This window comes from Ursus arctos, unplaced genomic scaffold (assembly GCF_023065955.2).
Source record: "Ursus arctos isolate Adak ecotype North America unplaced genomic scaffold, UrsArc2.0 scaffold_12, whole genome shotgun sequence".
Classification (NCBI taxonomy): Eukaryota; Metazoa; Chordata; class Mammalia; order Carnivora; family Ursidae; genus Ursus; species Ursus arctos.
The window spans coordinates 27,490,146-27,501,483 of record NW_026622786.1 but is presented as its reverse complement, the minus strand read 5'-3'; the positions used below and the strand labels follow the sequence as shown (position 1 = coordinate 27,501,483).

The following is an 11,338-nucleotide window of genomic DNA, read 5'->3' as shown; positions in this document are numbered from 1 at the left end:
CCGGTGGAGAATATTAACAACAACACCTTAAAAACATAAATAAATCAAAGGGCAATAGTATGTAAAAACTGCAGTGCTGATCTCAGTAGCTAAGAAAGAGAGAATATTGATGCCCTTATTTTTTTTTAGGTCAAAGTTGGCAGCATTTTTAATGTCAAATTAAGTAAGTAATAGAAAAAGATCCATAATAGCACTTATGTTAAAAAAAATTAGTTGGGAGAAATTTTGTGACAATAATATGAGCTATTGGAGAACAAATGAAACAAACAAAAAGAGTGTATCATGGACTATGTAACACTTACGAATTTTAATTTAAAATATTTTCCTTATTATCTCCTCATGTTTAAAGATCTCAAATAGTCATTTATTGATAACCTAGCATAAGAGCTTTCAAAATAAGATTGCCTGCCTTCCTTCTTTCTGTCCTTTCTCTCCTTCAAGTATGAGTGAGGTATATATAGTACCAGACTCAGTTCTTCTCATTGTGCTTACAAACAATGAAGAGCTTTATTCAAATGCAGATTCTCATTCAGTAGGTCTGGGGTTTGTGCAGGGTTGATTCTGGGGTTGACTGGAATTCGTGTTTCTAATCAGCTTCTAAGTGATGCCAATGCTGCTGTACCTTGAACCCCACTTTGAGTAGCAAGGATTGGAAAGAACAGTCCACCCTCAAAAAGTCCATAGTGTAACCCCGGAAACAAATACTACATTATATGTTAATTAATTGAATTTAAATTTTTTTAAAAAGTTCATAGTGTAGTTACAGCCACTTCCATCCTCCACTATAGTTCACAAAGTCTCAACTTATTTTTCAAATTATGTGTACAACCCAGATGTCAACAGAAAGCTTCTCTTTCCTCTCAAGATCTAGATAAAATTTGATCAAAATACATGGCTAATTCTGTAGCCTCTGAAAACCCAAAGACTCTCCCACAATTTATGGAATGAACTCAGGCAGTGAAACTTGTCCCTTCTCCAATTTCCACAAAAAATCCACCTGAACAAAGATGTTGTCTCTAGACTTTACCTAGCTGGGAGAAAACAGAGAAGGAGTTGACATAACACAAGCACAAATCCTCTAAAAGGAACTGTGGGCTCCTGCCTCTGCAGGATGAGTCCAGCATCCGAGTCTTCTAACTGTATAAGGTGCTGTGTCCATCCTATACTACATGCTATAAATGTCACCCATGAGCTCATGCTTCCTAAGTAAGGCAGGGAGCTGATATTTGAGCTACACACCTATTTAGAACTCTCCTTTAAAACAAGCAAACCAAAACTTCCTTCTGTCTGGATAGATCCAGGAGAATCCATTGGTGAGCATAAATATTTAATATATAATAAATTAAATAATATTTTAAAATGCAGTGAAATGATAAAAAGTAGTGCTTAATTAGTTGGTAAATGCTGGATATATATCAATGTACATCAGGTGTTCATGTGACTTCCTATCATTCTTAAAGTCACATAATCACATAAGTAATAGTACATATGTATTTAGTAATTTACTTAGCTATAGGAGAAAATACTGCCAATGCCGTCCAGCCAAAGACCACCAGAAACATACTTGTGAGTGAACAAACTGGGCTTAGTACTCATGGCAGAAAGGAAGAATGCATACCATGGGCAACTGTGGGGTGTCTCCATATTATAGGATTTGGGTTTGTGTTAAGTGATTTGGGGAGTGTTTGAGGAAGTGGGGCTGTGCTTAGGATTGGATGTTGTCAGGAGACAGGTCATTTTATGATTGGGTATCTTAATACATCTTACCTAAAAGGAGAGAAGACTAGGTGGAGGATAGGCTATAATTGGCAAAGAAGCACCAGTCACTCTTACCAGGCAGGTTAGAAGGATGTTAGTTAATTTCTGTGGCTTGCACAATGTTTATGTTATGTTTGTGTGCAGATATGACGATGGAGTGGCCTTTTTTTTATTGTCCTGACCCATCATGGTCACAAAGCAGCCTTGTCTGATGCTGGTTCTATGAAATTGTTGATGTTCAACAGGAGAGCCCCAAGGTCCAGCTGATGGTACCAGGCCAATTCCTGGAGGTGAAGAGGTGCTTTTCTTTTTCTCAATACAAAATATACTTTTTTTTTTTCAGAGTAGTATAACGTGGAGATAATAAAGTGACAGATTGGATGGACTTAATCTAGGTGAAGCACAAAATCTTCAAAAATTGCAATATTTATGTGTTAGGCAGAAAGAGCAAAATTTGTGTGACTGGTGTGACCTTCACAAATTTACAAATATGATCACGTTTTGTTTAATAAATTGAGTCCATGTTAGTAAGCAGTTGCCATACTTTTCTTCTTCAGTAATTTCCAATAATGGCAGGTACAGATTCAACCCAAGAGTGGGGAGCTTTGTGGGTCTGTCCTCTTTCAGGCATCAAGTGGAGAGAGCACTGGAATCGGGTGAGTCTATTGCCTTTGTTTGAGTCCACAGGGTATCACCATTGAAGACTGGTCCTGCAGTTTGAGGGATGATGTTGGGATGCCCTTGCTGGTCTGACAGAGGACAGTAGTACCACAGATTGGGTATTAGGGTTATAGCTACTTTTTCTGCTTTTGCTTTTCAACTTATCTGTGTCTTTCTGCAGGGTTGCAGTTCCCAGAGGTGGGTCAGACAGCCAGAGTTCCCAGCAAGCCAGAGAGATGCCTACCTGCAGAGTTAATAGCTGAGACCCAAGACCCAAAAAGAGAATTCAGTGCCCGGGGTAGTGTCGGGAGACACCAGTGCTTTTTTCTTTTTTCTCTTTTTCTGAGGGAAGAAACGTGGGCTTTTGCATCTAGTAGCTTTACTTTAATTTCCAGTAAAGTAACATATGAGCTGTGTATCCTTAGACAACTTACTTAGTCTATCTGAGCCTTTTCTCATCTTCTAAAAGTAGGAGTAATAATGCCCTTGTGCTTTCTGCTTCCTTTCTACATGGCATCATCCACCACATGGCAAGCCTCACCTGTTTCTCTCCTTTCCACTTAGTGGGAATCCTACCCATCCTTGAAGACCAAGTTCCAGTCACTATTCCCTCAGTAGTTCTCACTGTGATCTCTGCTCCTTTTGAACTATTTATACCAAATAGATACTCAAAGTACTGCTCAATTAGCACTTATCAGTCACTTCCTTTGTAGAACATTATTCTCAAGGAGAAAGAAAAGAGTCCAGGAGGTAGGCTGAGAATAAATTCTTTCGTTTATTTTTTCACCAATTTTCTGGTTCAGGCCTCCTCCTTTTGCATTCTTGATCTTCCAGCAGTAAAACAGATTGCCCTGGTATGTCTTAGATATTTCATTGTGGGTTCTCTATTTATCTGGTTGTAGTTTGAAAGAAAAAAAAAAGAGAGAGAAAGACAAACATGCTATTGGACATTGCTTCTCCACCATGGGTGTCAGCCTTCTAACTTTCCTGGCATTTCCCAAACCTCCCACCAGATCAGGAGAGTTATGAGTTTTCCCCCTAATGATTGAGATCAGCTCCACCATTGCTGCCAAATGACAAAACATGAGACAAATTTCTCACCAGCGGTTGGAACCATCTGGCTAACACAGGACCCCAGCTAAACTTAAATCTTTTTACCCCTGATGGTCTCCAGCAAAAACTTTCTCCAAAGCATTCCTGACACTGCAACCAATGCTGTTTTCTTGCTCCCAACTCTTTGACCAGGCTCTGCAGTGATTTAAAATGGTCATTTGGAAGCTCGACCTCCATATCAAAGCCCATCACCAGACTACACACTGCTTGATTCACTCTGGCTCTGCATCTGCCCTCCTCCACTTCTGTCTGGGATTGTGTTGTACCATTAGCTTGGAATAGTATTCTGTTATTATTAAAAATTTTTTTTCTACCTCTTGACCCCAGTCACCCCTTTTTCTGACCTCATGCCCTCCTACCTCTGGCAACCACCAATCTGTTCTCTATATCTCTGTGCTTGTTTGGGGTGTTGTTGTTGTTGTTGTTGTTGTTGTTGTTGTTGTTGTTTAGATACCACATATAAGAAGGATCATATGGTATTTTTCTTTCTCTGCTTGACTTAACCTTACTTAGCATGATACACTTGAGGTCCCTCCATACTGTCACAAATGGCAAGATTTCATTCTTTTTTATGGCAGAATAATATTTCATTGTGTATGAATATATACACCACAATTTCTCCATCCATTCCTTCATCAGTAGACCCTTACGTTGTTTCCATAACTTGGCTATTGTAAACACTGCTACAGATTACATGGGGGTGCATATATCTTTTAAAGTTGGTGCTTTTCTTCAGATAAATACCCAGAAGTGGAATTACTGGATTGTATGATAGATAGTTCTATTTTTAACTTTTTGAGACACCTCCATACTGTTTTTCATAGTGGCTGCACCCATTTTCAGTCCCACCAATAGCACACAAGGATTCCCTTTTCTCCACATCTTTGCCAACACTTGTTATTTCTTGTCTTTCTGGTAATAGCTATTCTAACAATTGTGAAGCGATATCTCACTGTGGTTTTGATTTGCATTTTCTTGATGATTAGTGATGTTGAGCATCTTTTCATCTACTTGCTGGTCATCCATGTCTTCTCTGGAAAAATGTATTCAGATATTCTGCCGATTTTTTAATTGGATTGAAATTTTTTGCTATTATTTGTGAGTTCTTTATGTATTTTGGATATTAGCCTCTTATCAGATATAGAATTTATAAACATTTTCTCCATTCAATAGGTTGTGTTTTCATTTTGTTGATGGTTTCCTTTGCTATACAGAAGCTTTTTAATTTGATGTAGTTCCACTTGTTTATTTTTGCTTTTGTTGCTTTTGCTTTTGGAGTCAGTTTTAAATAAAATCATCATCAAGATCTATGTCAAGGAGTTTACTGCCTATGTTTTCTTCTAGGAGTTTTATGGTTTCAGGTCTTAAGTTCAAGTCTTTAATCCATTTTCAGTTGACGTTTTTGTGTGTGGTGTAAGATAGTGGTCCAGTTTCCTGCTGTTGAATGTGGCCTGTCCACTTCTCCCAACACCATTTATTGAAGAGACTGTCCTCTCCCCATTGTATATTCTTGACTTCTTTGTAATAAATTAATTGACCATATATGTGTGGGTTTATTTCTAAGCTCCTTATTCTGTTCTGTTGATCTGTGTGTCTGTTTTTTATGTCAGTACCATACTGTTTTAATTGCTATAGCTTTGTAATATAGTTTGAGATCAGGGAGCATGAGGCCTCCAACTTTGTGCTTTCCCAAGATTGTTTTGGCTATTCAGGGCCCTCTTTCTTTCTTTCTTTCTTTCTTTCTTTCTTTCTTTCTTTCTTTCTTTCTTCTTTCTTTCTTTCTTTCTTTCTTTTTCTTTCCTTCTTTCTTTCTCTCTCTCTCTTTTTTTTTTTTTTTTAGTAGAGGGAGAGAGAGGGAGTAGCAAGGGGCAGAGGGAGAGGGAGAGAGAGATTTTTTAAGATTTTATTTATTTATTTGAGAGAGAAAGAGAACAAGCAGTAGGGAGGGGCAGAAGGGGAGAGAGAGAAAGAAGCAGACTCCCCACGGAGTAGGAAGCCTGATTCGGGGCCTGATCCCAGGACCCAGAGATCATGACCTGAGCTGAAGGCAGACGCTTAACTGACTGAGCCACCCAGGCCCCCCAAGAGAATGTTAAACTGGCTCCATGCCCAGTGCAGAGCCTGACTCAGGGCTTGAACTCACAACCCTGAGTTTATGACCTGAGCTGAAATCCAGAGTCAAACAATTAACTGACTGAGATACCCAGGTGCCCCTATTCAGGGTCTTTTGTGGTTCCTATACAAATTTCAAGATTATTTGTTCTATTTCTGTGAAGAACACCACTGGAATTTTGATAGGGATTGCACTGAATATGTAGATTGCTTTGATTAGTATGGACATTTTAACAATACTGATTCTTCCAATCCATGAGCACAGAATATTTTTCCATTCTTTGTGCCTTCTTCAATTTCTTTCATTATTGTCTTGTGGTTTCCAATATACAGGTCTTTCACCTCCTTAGTTACATTTATTCCTGGTATTTTATTCTTTTTGATGCAATTGCAGATGGGATTGTTTTCTTAATTTCTCTTTTTAATAGCTTATTATTTGTGTATAGAAATGCAACAGATTTTTGTGTATTGATTTTGTATCGTACAACTTTAGAGTTTACTTATTAGTTTTATCAGTGTTTTGATGGAATCTTTGGTGTTTTCTATATATAATATCATGTCATCTGCAATTAGTGATGGTTTTACTTCTGCTTTTCCAATTTGGATGCCTTTTCTTTTTCTTAACTGCTCTGACAAGGACTTCTCATACTACGTTAAGTAAAAATGAGGAGAGCAGGCATCCTTGTCTTATTTCTGATCCTAGAGGAAAAGCTTTAAGCTTACCACCATTGAGTATGATATTAGCTGTTGGTTTATCATATATGCCTTTATTATGTTGTGGTACATTCCCTCTGTACCTACTTTGTAGAGAGTTTTATCATAAATGGATATTGAATTTTGTCAAGTGTTTTTTCTACATCCATTAAGATAATCATTTGATTTTTGTCTTTCATTTTGTTATTGTGATGTATCATGCTGACGGATTTACAGATGATAAACCATTGTTACATCCCTGGAGTAAATTACACTGATCAGGGTAGGGCTTGTGATCCTATTAATGTATTGTTGAATTTGGTTAGCTAATATATTGTTAAGAATTTTCACATCTATGTTCATGTTCTTGTGGTCCTTGTCTGGTTTTGATGTCAAGGTAATGCTGGATTTATAAAATAAGTTTGGAAGAGTTCCCTCCTCCTCAGAATTGGCTTCTGGTTCCAGTTCATGATATCAATGTAGGAAGATCCTGAACTCATCTCCTCCCACAGACACACTACATATGGAACAATTTCCCTTAAAAAACCTAAAGTGTAGCTGAGTGATGATTACATTTTGGGCAAATGAGGAGAAGACCACATTGAAGCAGACAGGAAAGCCTGGCACAGAATCTCGCCATAAATCCCTCCACCCTTGGCATGTTGACCCACAACCAGGAGAAAACTCAAAGCCTGGAAAATTCAAAGCCTCTTCACCTCAAAGACCAAAGGGTTTGCACCCTGTATCAGGCAACTTAATTTTTAAGACCTGCCCTAAGAGATGGGCTGCCAAACATCTAACTTTGAAAACCAATGGAGGCTCACGTCTCAATACCTACAAGACTGAAGTGATGTGAGAAACAGCTCTTAAAGTGCCTATACACTCAAACTTATCCAGCTCTAGGCTCAGGTCAGAGGCAGCCAGTTGTACCCAGGCTTAAGGTGAAGAAGGCTCATATTAAAGCATCTGCCTGAAGGGCAGGCATCTAATTTAACACACACTTGTAGGAGTCTTCCGGAACATTCTCTGGGATAGACTCTGGCAGGTACCACCTTTGCCCTATCCCTTTGCCATGCTCTAGAGCATTTGTATCTCCTGGAAAGGAGCTTTTTTGTGGCTGCATCCCAGGGGCTGCCTTGGTCACCTGGCTCTGGAACCCAGGGGAGCTTGTGTTCTTGCCCCCATGAGACTGCAGTAATTGGTGCCACCCAGAAAGGAGGTCATACCCCTTTCTGGTATCCCAATTTTTGCAGCTGCTACCATGGGTCACTTCTATATCACCTGGCTCTGGTGGCCAGTGGGGCTTATGCTTGTGGGTCCCACAGGACGGAAGGAGAAAGGCTTTTTAAACAGTACTACCCCCATGGCACAGCAAGAGGCAACAGACCCAGGAGCTTGGGCTTTCTGTGAAGGAGACCTATTAACTAGCTAATCATCATGGCTGCAGTCTGAGGGGAAGGAGGCTTCTAATTAAACATCCGTCTAGGGGCTGCCTATAATTGTTTCCAGAGATTCTATCTTCACGCTTTCCCTGTGCTGTGCTCCAGAGTGTCTCCTGGAGGGAAGCTTTACATGTATCTGATACCCTAGTTTTTATGTCTGGTGCCCTGGTTCTTATGACTGCTACCCAGAGGACACCACCTGATTGCCTAGCTTTGGTGCCCTGGGAGCTTGCATTCCTGGGTTCCATAGGACTGTGGCAATCAGACAGTTATTGGGAGGATACCACCCCCAAGCCCTGCACAGGCAGCAGAGTCTTTGTGTTGACATGTCTTATTTTCCTGGTGCATTCAGCTCTTGGAATACTTGGTCAATTCTCTTTCTAGCAGACTTTGGTCAGGACTCCTTGATGGACACTTTACAAGTTTTCCTACATTCAAATCATGGAGATTGGAGTATGGGGCTCTGATGTCTTCTCTGCAACTTAAGGCCCTAGGTTTCTTATAGGGACTGAGTCATCTCCTCCCCAATGACCAGCTCTGCACACCAATGGGAGAGACAAATTTTGTTAAGACAAAAAAAAAAAAAAGTCCCTTATTCCAGAATGTGTGTCTACTCATGCTATATTTGCATAACTAAAAGGTTACTAAAGTGACCCTTCTCTAGTCCAAGAAGCTCAAGTTCTATCAAGTTTAAAAAGGCAGAAATAAAAATAGTAGAGGGTAGATATCCTGCGACATTAGCAAAGGAAAAGAAAAGTTAAGAGAAGAACAGGAGAGACCGTGGTAAGGAAACCGGGCATTTTATAGAAATGAGTGATCGATAATTTCAGTTTTTATCAGGTTACATAAGTGGAGACTGCGAAGGACCCACTGGATTTGGACTCTGAGTCATTGTTGGGTAGACACATGATTGCACTTGTTTGAAGAATGAATGAGAGGTGAAGTAGAGACTGTAAGTCTGTACTTTCCTTATAAGAACCTTGGCTGTGAAAGCAAAATGAGAGGGGATAACTATGTATGTGTGTGTGTGTTGCGGGGGGGTGATGTTGGAAGTAGGCTTTCTCAGAATAAGGGCAGCTTCGAGGAATTCCAGTCTCACTTGTATTATCTGCTTCTTTGGGAATTTTGAGTTAACTGAAACCTGGTGTTTCTTATTAATAGAATCCCATCCAGGCTATATAACATATAGTCATCATGGCTCCTTAGGCTCCTCTCAGCTGTGATTATTTCTCAGACTTTCCTAGTTTTTGGTGACCTTGACAATTTTGTTTTGTTTTTTAAGCAGGCTCCATGCCCTATGTGGGGCTTGAACTCACAACCCTGAGATCAAGAGTTGCATGTTCTACTGACTAAGCTAGCCAGGTGTCCCATGACCTTGGCAGTTTTGAGGAGTACTGGTCAGGTATTTTTTTGTGTAATGTCCCTCGACTGGGATTTGTCTGGTGCTTTTCTCATAATTAGACTGGGGTTATAGGTATCTAGGAGGAAGACCGTAGAGAGTCATTTGAATCACATGACCAATCACCACTGATGTGAAACTTGATCACCTGGCTAAGGCAGTATTTGTCAAATTTCTCCACTGTAAAGTTACTTCCCTCCCTCCCTTTCCATACTGTCCTCTTTGGATGGAAGTCACTCTGCAAAGCCCACACTTAAGGAGTCAGGAGCTAGCTTCCACCTCTTCCAGGGTGGAGTATTTACATAATTTTTTTTGGAATTTTCTAAACAGGAACTTTGTGTCTTCTTTCCTGGGTAAGTCAATTTTTAGTCCCCCTATGAAAGACTCAATGACTTCATGCCTTGCTTACTGAGATTAAATTCGTAGGATAAATTTCATCCAGGAAGTCAGCTATTTGATTCATATTTTTCAGTACAGATTAACATGCTGACAGTAGCAGAAATTGAGAGCATTGAAGAGACTCATAGAAATAATATTGAAAGTGTTCACATATTTCACATATTTCTTTTGCCAGTCGTTAACATTTCCATAGGCCAAGAAAGAAGTCATTTAATGAATGACCTGTAACTGAGTGATTTGAATAACATGAAGTTGAAATACTGAATCAACACTTTTATTTGTCAGTTTTAATTTTCTAGTTTCTGAATGCATAAGACTGTTTAAAAAATTAAAGTTACTGAGTTTCACATCCTAATAATTAGCACTGATAATGAAAGAGAAACTACAGAATAAAACTGGTTATGTTAAGCAGCCATAATTTATCGAAGCTCTATCACTTTCTAGTTGTGTGACCTACTGTAACTTAGCTTCTGTAAGCAAACCTCCATTTCCTCACCTATAAATTAGAAAAAGAATAATGCCTACATAACAAATTTTTGAGGATTAAGTGGGAAAAATATATATTTCTTAAACTTTTCATTTATATTCCAGTTAACATACAGTGTAATATTAGTCTCAGATGTACAATATAGTGATTCAACACTTCCATACAACACCCAGTGCTCATCACAAGTGCGCTCCTTAATCCCCACCACCTATTTCACCCATCCCCCCACCACCTCCCCTCTGGCAACCATCAGTTTGTTCTCTATAGTTAAGAGTCTGTTTCTTGGTTTGCCTTTCATTCTCTCTCTCTTTTTCTTTCACCCTTTGCTGATTTGTTTTGTTTCTTAAATTCCACATATGAAGATAATATATTTTAAAATGCATTTGTAACATATAAAGCTGCACCAGGCCCTGGGGGTGATACTCAACCAGGGTGCACTGCTGCAGCCAGTATGTTTATGCCTAATGTTCATTAGATTGGTCAGGGCCCAAGCTGCATCAGTGCTAAGAATTTTGCACATCACTGCTGTTAGCTACTTGTGAGACACACAGAGAGTCAGCTTCCTCCTGGCCCTCAAAGCCAATTAATTTATGTACTGTTGGAACTAGCACTGTGAATAATTAAGGGCCTTGCTACACGTTAATAATTAAGATGCCTTGATGCCTGGAGATCTGGAGGTGGGGAGCCAGGGGTTCACCTTGACAGAGTTTGAAAGGCAAACCTTACTCTTGCAGGTGTACTTGCTATGCCTGAATTAGCAAGTCCTGCTGGGAAGCCCCTCCCACTGTAAGCACAGACAGGTAGACAGACATGCCCATATTCAGGCTTATGGTTCCCTGGCCCCCTCTCCGTTGGTGTGAACATTTCAGGCAGTGGACATAATTAGTATTTGGTAAAGATAGTTTCGTTCCTTCCCTTTATTTGCTTTTGTTAAAATGTTACCCAAAGCAATGAACACAGGAGGAAGACTACTCCCTAAATAATTTCTTGAGTATAAGCAAGTTATCATAGAAAATTATCAAAAATTCCAAGCCATATTTAATACTGAGTTAGGAAATAACTGCTCCAGGTGATTACATGACACGAGTAAACAAACAAAAAAAAATATTCAGGAGTCTCTCCTCAAATACATTATTAATTGAAGGCAGTTTATGGAATCAATTCCACTTCTGCTGAAAAAAAAATACTTAGTGCTTTTGGAGAAATACTTAATAATATCATAATTTTCCAATCACATTCCATGTTTTGTTTTTCCAAGTCAACATTTTTGCTAAA

General features: G+C 39.3%; 1 long non-coding RNA gene across 1 annotated transcript; it reads left to right on the top strand.

The window, feature by feature from the left end:
- The first annotated feature begins 426 nt into the window (after window positions 1-426).
- On the top strand, window positions 427-8,534 carry LOC130543429 (uncharacterized). Its single transcript, XR_008958775.1, has 2 exons — window positions 427-1,313; window positions 1,903-8,534. It is a non-coding gene; the product is annotated as an uncharacterized LOC130543429 (long non-coding RNA).
- Window positions 8,535-11,338: the final 2,804 nt, after the last annotated feature.